The sequence below is a fragment of the Hibiscus syriacus genome, unplaced genomic scaffold (assembly GCF_006381635.1).
Source record: "Hibiscus syriacus cultivar Baekdansim isolate YM2019G1 unplaced genomic scaffold, ASM638163v2 tig00116983_pilon, whole genome shotgun sequence".
Classification (NCBI taxonomy): Eukaryota; Viridiplantae; Streptophyta; class Magnoliopsida; order Malvales; family Malvaceae; genus Hibiscus; species Hibiscus syriacus.
Genome location: NW_024063506.1, coordinates 1,367,085 through 1,383,725, shown reverse-complemented (window position 1 = coordinate 1,383,725; position 16,641 = coordinate 1,367,085). Strand labels below are relative to the sequence as shown.

The 16,641-nt window shown below is 34.4% G+C and overlaps 1 pseudogene; it reads left to right on the top strand.

Annotated features, from left to right (window-relative positions):
- Positions 1 to 11,546: 11,546 nt before the first annotated feature.
- Positions 11,547 to 15,936, top strand: LOC120192898 (annotated as a pseudogene).
- The last annotated feature ends 705 nt before the right edge of the window (positions 15,937 to 16,641 follow it).

Genomic DNA, 16,641 nt, shown 5'->3' with positions numbered 1-16,641 from the left:
TTGACCTTTGAAAGTAAATTTTGCAAATCCATATTTTTCTTTTCAAACTCTTCTAGTTTGATTTACAAATCTATGATTTTACTTTCAAAATCATTGTTGGTCTTGGATATGAGTTTATTTTCTTTTTTCAATTTTGAGACATCGTTTTTATATTTTAAAAACAATTTCTCATAATCCGAAGACAACCCATTATATTCCTCTAATAACTCATCATAAGGTAAATCATCTAATTCAGATGAGTAAGAGGTTACCTTAGAATCTTCCCCGAATGCCATCAATCACAAGTTTACTACTTCTTGTTCCTCTTCATCGGAACCTTCTTCATCGCTCCATGTAGCCACATGAGCCTTGTGTTTATTCTTTGATTGACCATTTCTCTTCAATTGTGGGTAATCATATTTGACATACCCCGGCTTTTTGTATTCATAGCAAATGATAGGGTCATTCTCTTTTGGTTCATTTTTGAGGCCTTTATTTCGTTTGAATTTTCTTCCTCGGTAAGGTCTCATCATTTTTCTGAACCGTTTGGCAAACAATGCCATTTCCTCGTCATCTTTATCCGAATCACTCTAATCTTTTGTGGATTTGAGAGCAACTCCAATGTTTTTCTTCTTCTACTTCTCCTTTGGTGTCTCATCAATCTTATCGAGGTCCACCTCATCTTCAAGCATCATTTCATGAGTGAGGAGGGAACCAATTAGCTCTTTAAGAGTTAAGGATTTTAGGTTCTTAGCCTCGATGATTGTTGTCTTCTTGGATTGCCACGATTTTGGAAGTGAGTAAACTAACTTCCTCACAAGTTTTTCATTTGGAATGATTTCTCCATATGATTTGAGACCATTGACGATCGTTGAGAATCTATTAGTTATAGCTTTGATATCTTTATTTGGTTTCATCTTGAAATTTTCATAGCTATGTGTTAGAAGACTAATTTTAGATTCTTTTACCTCTTTGGTGCCTTCATGAGTGACTTGTAGTTTATCTCATATTTCTTTGGCAGTTGTACAAGATGAAACTCCTCCATATTCATCTGGTCCAAGAGCACAAAATATGATATGGATGGCTTTGGAGTTGAGCTGGAACATTCTCGTCTCTCCTTCACTCCACAATTTTGGATGGCTGAGAAGCTTGATATATCCGTCTTCTACAACATTCCATGCTCCCATGTCACTTCCTTGAATGAAATACATCATCCTATTCTTCCAATAGGCATAGTTAGCTCCATTAAAGAATGGAGGCTTATTGACGAGCATCGAATCGAGACTGGAGTTGACATTTGAAGCAGAGGCCAATGATAACTTGGTAATCGATGTAACTCTTCCCGAATCGACTCAGGAGGCGATTAAACCTTCAAATGAGTGAGGCTCTGATACCAATTGTTGAGTTAATCGATCGATGGAATTGCCCAAGAGGGGGTGAATTGGCAATTAAAATTTTGGTGGAAGCTTTTGCATAAAATTGAAAAGATTTTCACAACGATTTAGAGTGGTTCGACTTTCTCAACCAAAGTCTACGTCCAATACCTTAGCTATCCACACTAAGGATTTTTCAACAAATTCACTAATTTGTTCTTTCTTTTGAGGCCAAAGAGATAACCTTACAACACCCTCAAGAATATACCTCAATTCTTGAGAACACTCTTTCTCAAAGAGAAGATTACAAATTTACAAACTTACAAGGAAATTCTCACAAGGTAGATTGTTTTCACAAATCTAGAACGGAGAAAAGAATACTAAAAATGAATACAACTGAGTACAAGTAGTGTTCTTGAAAGCAGAATGAATATTGAATGAAAAATAGGCTTGAAATGCTCAAACTTGAGGTTTGATGTTTTCTATTTGATTCTCTCTTAATTCTTGTTTCTTATGTTTTCTTATTTTTGACCAATGGCTTCTAAGCTTGTTTAAACACACCTTCAAATGATTCTGAATGTTGGGGATGATTAGTGGAGTCAATAGAGCCATTTAAGTGTGAAAACAATTAATAAAATTAGTTGGGAGCGTCAATGCATCGATGCATACCCAAGGTACATCGGTGCATCAAGTGTAAAATTCAAATATTTTGACCGTTGGACCCTTAGTGCATCGGTGCACTAAGAGTGCATCGATACATGAAATGCATTCGATGTTTCAAAATAGCCAGAGTGCATCGTTGCATGGCTGGTACATCGATGCATCAAATGATTTCGACGTTTTCATAAAACTCTGAGTGTATCGATGCATAGTATGTGCATTGATGCATGAAATGCATTCGATGTTCAATTTATTTCATGGTGCATCAATGCATGGATTGGTGCATCGGTTCATCACTTTGAAAAATCGATTTTAGGCTTGATTTTGGTTCAAAATACTTTGTGAAAATTGTTTCAAAAATATATTAAGTATAAAACACAATTTTACACATTTTGTAGGGTTTGAAATTGATCTTGAAGACTTGGAGGAATAATTTGATATTCGAGTAATTAAATCGAATATACTTTAGAAAATCATTTGTAAAATCTTAAAATTCATTTATACTTAATTTGTTATATCGAAACATCAAAATGTTTTCAACATAATTTATTAGGAAGTAACTTTTATGATTTTTAGGAATTACCTTTGCAATTTTTAAGAATTATCTCTTGGGATTTTTAGGGTTTTTGAGGACTACAAATACCCCATTGAGGGTAAGCCTCAAATCATCATTCACTTCTCCAATACTCTTATTTTTCTTTGCTATTGTTTTACAAAAGTTTTTACTTTTTTCTCTTTCGTTTTTACTTTTCTCTTTCGTTTTTACTTATTTTTCATTTAAAATGGTAAGTATGATTTCTATCATACTTAGTTAAGTTTTTCATAGCCAAAGGCTAAAGCGATGACTCAATTTTGATCGTGAGAATTGGAAAGCATGTAATACCCTTCAGGTTACATTATCAGTTTTCTGAAATCAAGGATTGATAATTGACAATCCTTTTAAAATCAAAAACATTTTGTTTTCAAAAACTGCACGTTGGATTGATAGTGTTTTGGATTGATAGTTGGGAGGAAGAATCATCTTGTAGCACATTCCACTTCCTGGGAACACACTTAGCGGCAGTCCACTATTGGGAACTGAAATTAGATTCGATTCTCAATGAGACACTATCCGAGTCAGGTTTTTTAAAGCTTTAAAATTGAGTTGGAACTAATAACGATTGTCGCGATTAGTCCACATAAGGATTTGCAATCAAAGATTCTTTTGGATTGTCGATTCAATTGAGAGAAAAACAAGTTATAGGGGTTTGACACTATAGATTGTAACCAGTATAAATTCGAAGCTAAGATCTATTTTGATGATCGATGGAATTTGAGGCAAAACGAAAGTCGGAGGTTGATTTTTATAATTAGAATTTTAATTCAACTTTACTTTCTTTCAATTTTATTTTCTTTAGTTTCAATTGAACAAAACCCATTCTTTATTTTGCAGATCATGCCTAGCCTTGGAATAAAAATCAATTCATCAGTAATTTCATATTCCCTGTAGATCGACCCTTACTCTCTCTGTAATATTTTTTATTTAAATTTATTTTGAGAGTAAGGCTATTTTATTTGACAAGTAAAATGGCGTATTACCAAATTGCTGTCATTGCTGGGGAGTACGGTAATTTATTGATAATTTATTTTGTTTTATGACCAAGCAAAACCTGGGCGTATTAGAAGAAATTGACCCAGAGATTGAAGCAAGAGTTAGAAGAATTCACGGATAAACACTCGAGAGAAAAGAATGAGGTGACAAGAGCAATTAAATTCTAAAGAATCCAATGCCACATCTCATGAGGAACTAACACAATCGACAGAAGCTGATTCACATGATATTTCTGAAGTTTCGCAAACCACCTGGCGCCCCTCATCAAGCCGATCACACCCCACCTTACGTCAATCGCATTATACTGGAACCAATGGATGACCAAACTATTTGAGAGTTAGCCGCAGCCCTCGTTGTTCAAACGTCCCTTCTGTATCGCCTTCCCTCAAGGTGAAACTCATTTTCAATTAAATACGAGGCTGATTCATCTTCTTCCTACATTCAACGGTCTTCCCAGTGAAAGTCTACATAAACACCTTACAGCGTTCCATTTGGTTTGTTCAAGTGTGAAACCACAGGGAGTTTCTGATGATCAAATTAAATTAAGATCTTTCCCTTTTTATTTAGTCGGAATTGCTAAAGGGTGGTTATTTTACTTACCGCTGAATTTTGTTCATACTTGGAATGATCTAACTAGAATTTTTCTTGACAGGTTTTTCCTATCAAAAAAAGAAAGCGAGTTAAGACAAAGTATTTTGGGAATTAAACAAAAAGATGGGGAACCGCTCTATGAATATTGAAAACGATTTAAAAAGCTTTGTGCTAGCTGTCCGTAACACAGATTAACTGAGCAAACGTTTCTTTAGTATTTCTACGAAGGTCTTTCTCTCTTAGAGATGAAGATGATAGATGTAGCCAGTGGAGAAGCTCTTGTAAATATGACGCCACACCTAGCAAGGGAGTTGATTTCGACAATGGTAACAAATTCATAATAATTTTCAAGTAGACCCAGTCGACAGGTTCACGAGATAAGTTCTATTTCGCTTAAATCTAAGGTATTTGAATCCACTTCAACAACTAAGGAGCACCAAATATTGCACAAAATCCTTTGCCTAATCATCAAGAGGCTGGGATTAATGCAGTCTCTGAAGAGAAAGGTAGGAAAGTTGAAACCAGTGTTTCTGAAGTAAAGTCTCATTTGGCTTGGGTGTGGAGACAAATGGTGAAGGCATGATTTCTTGCACCAAATCCAGGTGCAACAGAGGATACATGTAGCAGTTATTGTTGTTATCACAATGAAGAGGGACGTGATGTGTAGAAATGTCCAGAATTTAGAGCTTTGATCCAGTTGATGATGGACAGAAAAGAGCTGGAATGTTATGAAGAGAGCAAGCACAATGCAACTGGAGAAGTATCTGATCAAGGTTATGACGTGAGGCTTCCTTTAATAATCACCCCTAAGGTGAAGCCGATAGAGAAGGCACAAGCAAAGGTAGTGATTGTAGTACCTAGACCTTTTCCCTATAAAGACGATCGACAAGTTCCTTGGAAATAAGATTGCCAAGTGAGCACTGTGAAAGAATATGCTCATGAAGTGGGGCATGCTGCTGGAAGTGGGAAGTGTTATTCCCAGAAAGTTTATCTACCCAATAGACCAATTGAGCCATTCAAGGGAGACGAACCAGTGGTAGAAAACCTATTAAAGAGGATGAAGCAGTGGAGTTTCTGAAATTCCTAAAACATAGTAAATATAGTGTTGTGGAGCAACTACACAGTTTGCCAACACGTATTTCGATGTTGCCACTACTACTGAATTCGGAAGCACATAGAGATGCACTGTTGAAGGTCTTGAAAATGACCTTTATACTATAAGACATACCAGTCAACAAGTTGGACAGACTAGTCAACAACATTCAAGCTGACAATCTTATCTCATTTTCTAATGATGAGATCCCATCTGGAGGAAATGGCCGGGCTAAAGCATTGCACATTACAACTCACTGCAAGGAGCATGCCTTGCCAAGTGTGTTAATCGACAATGGATCTTCTCTGAATGTGATGCCTCTGGTCACTTTGAAAATACTACCAATGGACACCTCCCATATGCGAGCATGCCAGAGTGTGGTCTAAGCATTTGATGGGACAAAGAGGGAGGTAATAGACAAGATTGAGGTACCCCTAACCATTGGACCTGCCACTTACAACATCAAATTCCTGGTGATCGACATTATGCATTCCTACAACATCAAAGAGGGAGGCCATGGATACACCAAGTTAGGGCGGTGCCATCAACATTTCACCAGAAAGTGAAGTTTTTCATTGATGAAACCCTTATCATCATCAACGCTGAGGAAGATATAGTGACAAGTGTGACCACTGATGCCCCATACATTGAGGTGTATGCAGACGCTTTAGAATGTTCATTCTGTTATTTGGAATTCGTAAATGCCACATTCGTGGCTGAAGGTGGAAAGATTTCCAGACCAAGGTTCTTAGAATGCACCAAGATTGAGTTAAAACAAACCTTGGGAAAAGGTGTTGAGATAGGAAAAGGATTTGGAATTCATTTACAGGGAAGAATTGACTCCATTTTTCTTGTCATAAAGTTAGATCAATTTGGGCTTGGGTTTCAGCCCAATCACCAACAGAAAAGGAAGGAAATTCGGAAGTGTCGATAAAGAAGATTGGCAAGATTGACTGGGGATAAAATTAAGTGGATACCAATGATATTCCCTCATCTTCAAGATACATTTAGATCTGGTGGCTATGTGTTTGAAATGACCTTACCATACTTGGAGGTTGCTTTGAAAGACTTGAGCATCAATCCCATAAGAACGAACAACAATGAAGACGTTGATAGATCTACGAACATCATCGAAGTGAAGAACACAAAAAAATAGTGTACCACATATAGAAACCCAAAGGCAAAAAACGTTTGAAATCGAAAGAAAAAAAACAAAGCTGGAGGCTTTGTCTCGTCAAAGAATGCCGGGAACACACAAAGGCCTTGTCGGAAGGATAAGAGTCATCTGAGAGTCGAAAAGTCACAATCGGTAAAGGTAAAGTCAAAACTTTGAACGTAGATCTACGTCGTTTGAGGGTTTTTAGGGACTTTGGGGCTCAGGTTCGGCTTCGGGAGGTTTAGAGGAGCATTTTCGGGTGGCCGGAGCGACAGCTGGGCGACGGTGCATGGCTAGTAACGGTGGCTGGCCGGTTGGCTTAGGTTGAGAGAGTTTAGAAGAGAAGGGGAGAGTGATATTTAAGAAATGGGGTTGAAATGAATTTTTTTAGGATTTGTGGGGGTATTTATAGGGGGATCGAAGTGTAATTAGTAAATAGTTTAATTATTTATGCAGTCCCTGAATTTTTGATATATAATTCATTTTGGTCACATGTTATAAATTTGCCCAAGAATTTCGAATTTATTCAATTTAGTCCTTGAACAATTTTTTTATATTTCGCAAATTGGCCCCTCCTGACTTTTTATTTCTTCTTGTAACATCCAAATGTTGTCAATTTCGTCCTTAATTTTATATCCGTTGCATTTAAACCCTTTTAATTTAAAGTTTTCTTTTACTTTATATATTTTTTAATTTAATTTTGATTTACTTTAATAATTAAAACTGATTTGATTATATTTTTATGTCAATTTCAAATCCTTCAATGGTAAGTAGTTCGAGTCAAACTTTTAAATTTCAATTTAACTTTTAATGTTCGCAATTAAGACAACCAGAAAATTAAATTGGTACCGAAAGGGCAGTGCAATGGTGCTAATCATTCCTTGACTGTAATCGACTCTCGAATCTGACATATTTTTGGTAAAACGCAGATCAGATAAGGTGGTAAATTAAGGTGCCCGGTCAACCAAAATTTGTCTAAAAAATAATAAATGATCGATGGCGGCTCTAGCATGTTTTATTTAAGTCGAAGCCCAATTCCGGACCCACCCGAGGGACGGTTACGACAGAATCATACAAAAAAAAAACAGGTTAAACGATTCTTACGCAACTATTAATCGAATTTAGTTTAAATTAAAATATTATTTTAATATGATCATTTTATCTATTTTAAAATTAATCAAATTAATATTTAAATTTAATAAGTAAAATTAAATATTTAATTTTCAAAATTTTCAAATTTAATCTTTGATTTAGAATCTTCGGAGTTTAGCGCCAAACTTTCACATATATTATTGGACGATGGTAGGGGGAACTAGGGGTGTTCATTCGGTTGAAACGGTGGCCGACCGAATCGATTTAACCATAATCGAATTAATCAAACTTTTTTTTTCTTTAACCGTTAAACGAACCGAATTTTTTTTCGAACATATTAACCGAACCGAATAAATTTCGGTTAATTCGGTTAATTTCGAATTAACCGATTTTTTTTTAAATTTTCTAATTTATATAAAAATTAAATATTTTTTAATTCAAAAAAAGTTTATAATTAATTTAAATAATATATAATTATAAAATAAAAATTTTAGATAAAAATTTTAATTAATTAATATTGATTTAAGTTTAAAAGTTATTGGATCTTAAATTATTAATTGAGTTTTAAATGGTTTGGGCTTAGCCCATATTTTATATATAATATATTTAATATTTTTTAATTAGAAAACAGTTTACAATTAATTTAAATAATATATAATTATAAAATAAAAAATTTATATAATTTTTTAATTAATTAATATTGATTTAAGTTTAAAAGTTATTGGATCTTAAATTATTAATTGGGTTTTAAATGATTTGGGTTAAGCCCATATGTTATATATAATATATTTAATATTTAAAATTTAATTTCGGTTAATTCGGTTAATTAACCGAATTCGAACCGAATTAACCGTTAATCAAATTCTAAAATTTTTTTTAACCGTTAACCGACCGAACTAATTCGGTAACCGAACCGAATTAACCGAACTAATTCGGTTCGGTCGGTTAACCGAATTAGTTCGGTTATTTGAACACCCCTAAGGGGAACAAGCCAAATTAGATTTTATGAGATTTTTATTTAATTTAATATATTTAAGAAATGTATATTTTAATTTCTGACTCTCTTATATTTTATAAGGCATCTTGGACTTTTGATTTTTCTTTCATACGACGAATTAATTTGTAAGCTAGTTTAGGCTTTTGGATTGGAAGATACCCAATTCAACCCCTATTTGTTAATGTATGGGTATATTATTATTGAATATATATATATATATAGTTATGGTTTATGACTTGAATTATGTTTTTTTATAATTCTTTTATTAATCTAGGGTAAGTATAAGACAATATCTATTTAAAGATAACTCTCAATCATTTGACATTAAACGTTCACATCCGTTATATTCATAACGCTCGAATCTAGGATTTTAACAAATAATAACAATTCTTTTACTATCAAAGTCGTTTGATTCATGTTAATTTTTTATAATTTGATAGAAGAAAACCTATCAAAAATGAAAATAAAATAAGAAATAAAAGGGTTCGATAAAAAAATATAATGTAATGAAAAGGGAAGAGAATGCTACGACAAAAGCCACCACTCGTTATTGTTACCACCAGAAATAAGTATGTCAAAAGAAAAGAAAAAAAATATATATATATATATATATATATATATATATATATATATATATTCCTTTATTAACATGTCATGTTATTTTTTGATAATATATAAATGATCAGATTATTTTTTTAAATAAATAACTGGAAAATTGATGATGTATATATGCCCATATATGGACTCCAACAGCACCAAACGCACCGCCAATCATTTTTATGAAATTCAATTTATTTTATAAAAACTAAGAAAAAATGTAAATATTAAAAAATTACAAAAAAAAATCAGAAGAAAACAAAAAAGATAAACCAAATCCATGTTATAACAGTCCCAAGTTTTCAACTTTGTTATTAAGGATTTGTTTGTTGGGGAAAACCAATTACGTAATTGATTTTCCTCAAAATTCCGTATTTGTTTTATGTAATTCGTTTTTTGAAAAATATTTTTTTGTGTTTGTTTCACGTAATTCGTTTTTCGGAAAATATTTTCCAGTGTTTAGTTGGAGGAAAACTGGTTGGTCAACATAAAACATTTTCCTAGTCAACAGAATTTCTTTTGTGTTTTCTGAAAAATGACTTACGGTTTGATTTTCCGTAAGTCATTTTCTGAACTTTCTACTTCAAAAAATAAATACTCAAAATAATTTTATTTATGAATTTAATATTAATAAATATTTTAATATCATTTAATCAAAATATTAATTATTAAAATATTTAAAATATATTTATTATTATTTCTAATAATATAATATAATATTTTATATATTATAATAAAATAATCAATTATATTATAATAATATAAGAGGCAAAATTCTTGAAATAATATTGTGAAAAAAAAATTCTTGAGATAATGATATTAAAAAATTAATTGCTGAGATAGAACATTTGTTACAGTCGTATCCTTGATCGCCTATACAAGTCGTCTTATCGTCTGAGCGACCAAGAAAAGTCCAAACAATCCGTCCGTAGGTCGTTAAACAATCCATACGACCAAGCAATGCCGCCATGTGATCACTGCGACCAAACTGAGACCTCCCATTGTTTTAGTTTGTGGCTATGTAAATGTGTGTAAATGTATGGCTATGATTATGTTAAGCCACATGAAGGAAATCATCAAAATCAACGCTGTGTCAATTATTATTATTTTTTGTCCGCACATAATCAATTAGAAACTATGGTTTAATTATAAATTTTATCCCTCTATTTTAGGAAAATTAAAAGATTTGCCTCTTTAATTGATTTTATTTTATTTGAATTGGGACTTTTTACTATAAAAATATAAATTAATCAAATTATTAGTATATACGTAAAGTTAAACAGCTAATTTATTACAGATGAAGTATTATTTTTTGCTAATTTCATGCATGATGCATATAAAATGTTTTTTTACCCTTCTGGTTCCAATGTTTTACCATGACTAATTTGGACCGACCCGAGTCGTATACATGACTTTGATAGGTGAGTCTCTTAGCGGGAATTTTCTGCATACACAATGAATCGATTTCGAGACTTTGCTTAAGCGATATGAAACTGCTTACCACTTGAACCAACGCTCGTTGGTGATGCATAAAAAAATTCACCATAGTGACATATGGATATTAAATGTCTATAGCTATGCGTTCAGGCATATCTCAAAGGAATCATATTAGCCCAAAAAGGATCATGGCTGCCAAATCCAATGCTTCGTAAAACTCCAAAGGGTCGACATGAGTCCAGTCGTATTTATACCAATATGGATTTCTATGCTAGAGGGAGAGGTCAACCAAAGAGATACGGATTATGTAGGGGGTGAATGTAATTCAAAAAACAAATGTCCTAATTTACCTAATGATTTTTAATATTTTTAATATTATAAATTAATATAATTTATAATATTTTTATTTCAATAAAATATACCAATATTAATGTTTTTATTAATAAAATTATAAAAATAATAATAAATAAATTATTTTAATATTTTAAAAATAATAATATTAAGTTTTATGATAAATAATTTTATTTATTGTATTTAATATTTATAATAAATAATTTTTTAAAAACTCGTCAACTAGTTAAAAAAGATTTAAACGACATCTTCTAAACATCTTAAAACGTTTTCTGAAAAATGATTTTCAGAAAAATGTAATTCATTTTATGAAAAATATTTTTGGGAAAATATTCTATAAAAATATAATTCATTTTTCAGAATTCAATTTTTAATAATTTATTTTTCAAAATTCAATTTTTAGAAAATCAATCCTTGATGAACTAAACTTTGATTCATCATCAGAAAGACCAAATCCCATCTTCGCCCCCCCCCCCCAATTTTATTATCACCCATAAAGCTAATAAGTTGATTTCAGACACCAAATTTCCCTTTCCCTCTCCTCCTTGTTTAAAAACGCTAAAAAAATTATCATTTAAATATATTCTTTACTAGTATGAATTAATGCTTGATCTCGAACAGTTGTTATATAACTGCATGATTCAGCCGTGGGAAGTGTAGTTTCAATATGGGTTTTTGGTTTTGATTTTAAATATGGGTACTTTGTCAGATTTCACAACCATAGAATATCTTTAAATTTTGGTGTTTTTGTTTTTATCTAATGTGTTGTTCCATTTACTGCCTGTCCCCTTTGCTTCTCCAGTAGATATTGTTTGCCGGGTGTGTTCGATCCACTGGTTTATTCATGCTTCAACTCCCACCCTTTAAGGTCAGATCGTCACATTTTTCACTATTTCTAGTTATTGCTCTTTCGCTCAGCCGGTAAAGATACTGTTTTTTCAATCCTGATTATCTTGGAAAGATTTGGATTTGCGTTAATTTTAACTTGGAGGTTGCTAAATTTTATAATGCTAAGTTACCAGAATACTGATAGGGTGGAGATGGGGTTTATTGGGTTTTGGGGTTTTGGTTTGAGTTCTTTCGTTTTGCATTTGCTTATGCTGCAAAGTCATACAAACCTCCTGGTCAAAGGTGATGTCTTTAGAGGGTTCCTAAGATAGGAAGAAGAAACCGAGAAATGGGTAATGGGACTTCTCGGGTTGCCGGTTGGCCGTTTAATGGCAAAAGTGGGGTTGATTTAGATCTAGAGCCCTTGGATGAAGGTTTAGGCCATTCATTTTGTTATGTTAGGCCTTTGATGTCCGACTCTTCTGCCATTACTCCATCAAACTCCGAGAGGTTTACTGTTGATTCGAGTACTCTTGATTCCAAGACTTTAAGTGGGTCATTTAGAAATGATACCATCGAGGAACGTCGGGACTACAAAGAATGAATAAGAGTTTTCCAGAATCCACATTCCGGACCATCTCTGGTGCGTCTCTCAGTGCAAATGGTTCTACGGCTAGAACTGGTAATCAAAGTGTGATGTTTGCTATTGATGTCCAAGAGCCTGCTGCATCATTTGAAAGTACGTCATCATTTGCTGCAATCCCTTTGCAGCCAGTTCCTCGCAGTTCCGGTCCTCTCAATGGTTTTATGTCTAGGCCCCTTGAGAGAGGGTATGCTTTGGGGCCTCTGGATAAGGTAGGTGGTTTTATGTCTGGACCGATTGAGAAGGGTGAGATGTCTGGACCCCTCAATACTACTGATAAATCCAATTTCTCCGCTCCACTTGTCCACGGTCGTAGAAGACCACATTTCCAGCATTTGATGAGAAGTGTTGCCGGGCCAATGAAACGAACCTTTTTGAAGCATTCTATGAGGTCTTGTTGGATGCAAAGGTTTTTCTTGCACCCAGTGACCCAAATGGCATTGCATTCCAAGGAGCCAAAGTTTCTATCAGAACCCTCTCGGAACTGTTTTGAAGGGGGGCCATCTGAAGGGGAGTATGGGAACAGTCGCAACTTGCAATGGACTCATGGAAAGGCCGGTGAAGATAGGGTTCATGTTGTGCTTTCTGAAGAGCAAGGATGGCTGTTTATCGGGATATATGATGGTTTTAGTGGTCCAGATGCTCCAGATTTTCTGATGAGACATCTTTATATAGCCATAGACAAAGAACTGGAAAGACTCCTTTGGGATTATGATGAATCTGGAATTGATCCTTTAAAGCCTGAAATATCAAATAGTAGAGATCCTGATACTGGTTTAGAATGCAGCAAAGAAGATCAGGCAATTTCTTGTTCTGATCAAAAAACATCATCTAGTATAGGAAAACCACTGAGAAAATAACAAGGGTCGATCTTCTAATATTGAAATAACGGAGGAAAATGTTGATGTGAGGGGCAGCAATGAAGGGAATGCATGTCATTGTAGAAAGTCCAGTTTAGGGGTTGAATCTGAGTCCGTTCCAATCGCAAACCTATCTGGCAGAGGCAGGAAAAGCATGCGGCTATATGAACTACTTCAGATGGAACCATGGGACGATCAAGGTTCTTTCTCATTCTCACAAATGGATAGACAAGGAAAGGGCTCTTGTGGTGGTTTTCATCGACTTTCAGATAATATGGAATGCATCACTTCATCAAATTACAAAGATGATAGTTCTTACATACGATGTGAAGATCCTACTACTTCAGGAGAAGATACTGGTGTTGGGAGGGATTTTGATAATCAATGTGCAGCCACTGTTGCTTCCATTTCAGGCCAAAGACGGAGTACAAGAAAGTCTTTTATTGGATCAAAGATACGAAAGATATATCAGAAGCAGAAGTCATTATGGAAGAAGTTTTTCCTGGGAGTCATGATTGGCACAGAGATGAGATTTGTGTGGACAAGAGAGTAGTTGAATATTCAGGACCTATTAGGAGGTGCAAGTCTGGATCATGATGCAGTGCTGAGAGCAATTGCTCGAGCAGTAGAAAGTACTGAAGAGGCTTATATGGAAATGGTGGAAAAGGCTCTTTACATAAACCCAGAGCTTGCTTTGATGGGATCATGTGGTCTAGTGATGCTAATGAAGGATCAGGATGTATACGCCATGAACCTTGGGGACAGCCGGGTGATTTTGGCACAAGAAAGAGCAAATGATCGCAACCCTAATCCAGCTCTTTTGAAGGATGATTTAAAGCATAGAAATAGATCAAGAGAGTCAGTAGTGTGTATGGAGATGGACAGAATATCCGAGGAGTCTCCCATGGATAACAACATGTGCCGGTTAGCATGATAAATAAGAACAGAGACATCTCTATCTGCCGAATGAAGATGAAGGTGGTTCAGCTTTCCTCTGACCACTGAACAAGTGTTGAAGAGGTTTGCTACTGTTTTCTTAAAAACTCAAGATTGATGATTTATGATATTGAATTTATTACATTTTTATAATTTGGATGATATTCATCATCATTATGTCCTTTTAAATTGCGAAAATCTTCTTTTCATCACAAACATGCAGGGAAAATATAGATGGATGTGGCATTTGAATATAGAATGATCAAAGCATAACAATCTTTTTTATCCGTTTGCATTATGTTGATAGATAGAACACAATTGATAAAGCCAAATCTGCATTATATTATCGGATCACTTCAACACCTTTGTTTTTCTGTCACTTGTTTGATGATTTGATTTTAACCTGATAGAGTCCATGTTAAAGAGCACTTCTGACTTGGCCCTGTAAGTTGTTGAGCTGAAAAAATGGACTTATCTTCCTTTAGTGGCCTTCGTTTGGTAGTATTGCCAAGTGGCCTACATCCATGGCTGTAGTCAATGTGGATAACTAGGATAAACAGTCAGTTGATTATTTGCCCCGGATTACGGCTTCAAATATATTATTTGTAATGTCCTGGAAACTATAAGTAAAGCTCACCATTTTTTATAGCTTTTAAACGATAAGTTAATTCAGATGTCATTTAGGGAATAATAACCTGTTCACGACCGTCTGTGGCAGGAAATCATAAGAATAAAGGCAGAGCATCCCGATGATGACAAAGCCATTTCAAATGATAGGGTGAAGGGGCAATTGAAAGTCACTAGGGTTTTCGGTGCTGGTTTCCTGAAGAAGGTTGGTTGAGCTAGAATATGTAACTTCAATTTTTTTCGTCTCTTGCTGTCTTTCATTTGGGATATTTCAAATAACTAGTAGAACCGAAAAAAATAATAGAAACTGTGATGCTTATGAGTAAATTAATTACAGTCTGACAATTTCTTTATCATTCTTTTGCTCCTTGCTCTCATCGTGTTGGTGGCCATATTTATGAAGGCCTGTCTGATTTATTTGATGTTCAAATGATTTGGTTCTTTGTTCATTTCACTTATCGGGTGCAGCTAGCTTGTAATCAAGCTCTACTGCAGATGTTTCAAATTGATTATTGGAAATGCACCTTATCATAGTTGCATCCCCTATGTTGTTCTCCATCGGCTGTCCTCAAGTGACCGATTCTTGGCACTATCATCTGATGGGCTTTACCAGTATTTCAGCAACGAAGAGGTGGTTGCCCATGTCACATGGTTCATGGAAAATGTCCTGAAGGTGACCCTGCTCAATACCTGGTTGCAGAGCTTCTATTCCGTGCTGCCAAAAGGAATGGTAGGATTATCAAATCTGCTGTCCTATTGTATCTTATGTAGTTAGGGCTCTATTCTTGTGAAACAAACTGCAAAAATGCAACTTTGTTCATCCCACTCCAAAATGGATTGATTTATAATGAAATCTGTGAAACTGTGACTCAATTTTAAGTGCTATTTTGCGCATTTTTGTGATAGGATTTTGTTGATTTTTGCAGGAATGGATTTTCACGAATTGCTCAACATACCACATGGAGATCGGCGTAAATATCACGACGATGTTTCGGTTATGGTGGTTTCATTGAAGGGAAGAATTTGGAGGTATTCTGGATAATTTTTTTTTTCTGTCACAATTTCATATTGCTTCAACAGAATTAATCTTTTTTCAAGGAAGGGGTAAAATCATTTATGCATTTCAGAAATGAATGAGAAACTTGGTCCCACCATCCTGCTTAGAAGGAAGTCTCTCATTCCAATTCCTATATATATATATATATATATATATATATATATATATGAAAATTATCTGATACGCAGATCGAGTACACTTTAGTTTACACAAGTCCATATATTTTGATGTCACATGTCTTACTCAGGGTTTAGGGTTTTGTTTTTGGAATAAAAAGGCTGCTATATGGGAATCGGGGAGGGATTGTAGATTTTAAGATTCAACCTTGCTAAGTTTAGTCGTTATACTATGCTAAAATTTGGGATTTATTCCCTGTAATCTGGACTGAGTTATTCCAAAATCGAAAAAGATGGGTGAATCTCAAATTGCAACATAGAAGAGGGACTAAAATCATAATTAGACCGCCTTCCATCTTTGGTAGTCATTGTTAGGCTTTTATGAATTATGGTTAAGTAGCTGGAAGAAAGGACACTTGATTACCGCATGGTTTCCCCCCACTCCTCCCGATGAGCCACTGCACAATGGTAGTTATTAAGCAACTACACATAATTCTCGGCATTCTTGGGAACGGTAGTGAAAAATCAGCATCAGTTTCGCTATTAGTTTTCGAGGTAGACGGAGATTTCTGAAAAGAGAGCATAATACTTCGCGTTGCATCAAAAAAGCCAAGACGATGGAGCTAATTACTTTATCCAAATCATTTCAATAACAAC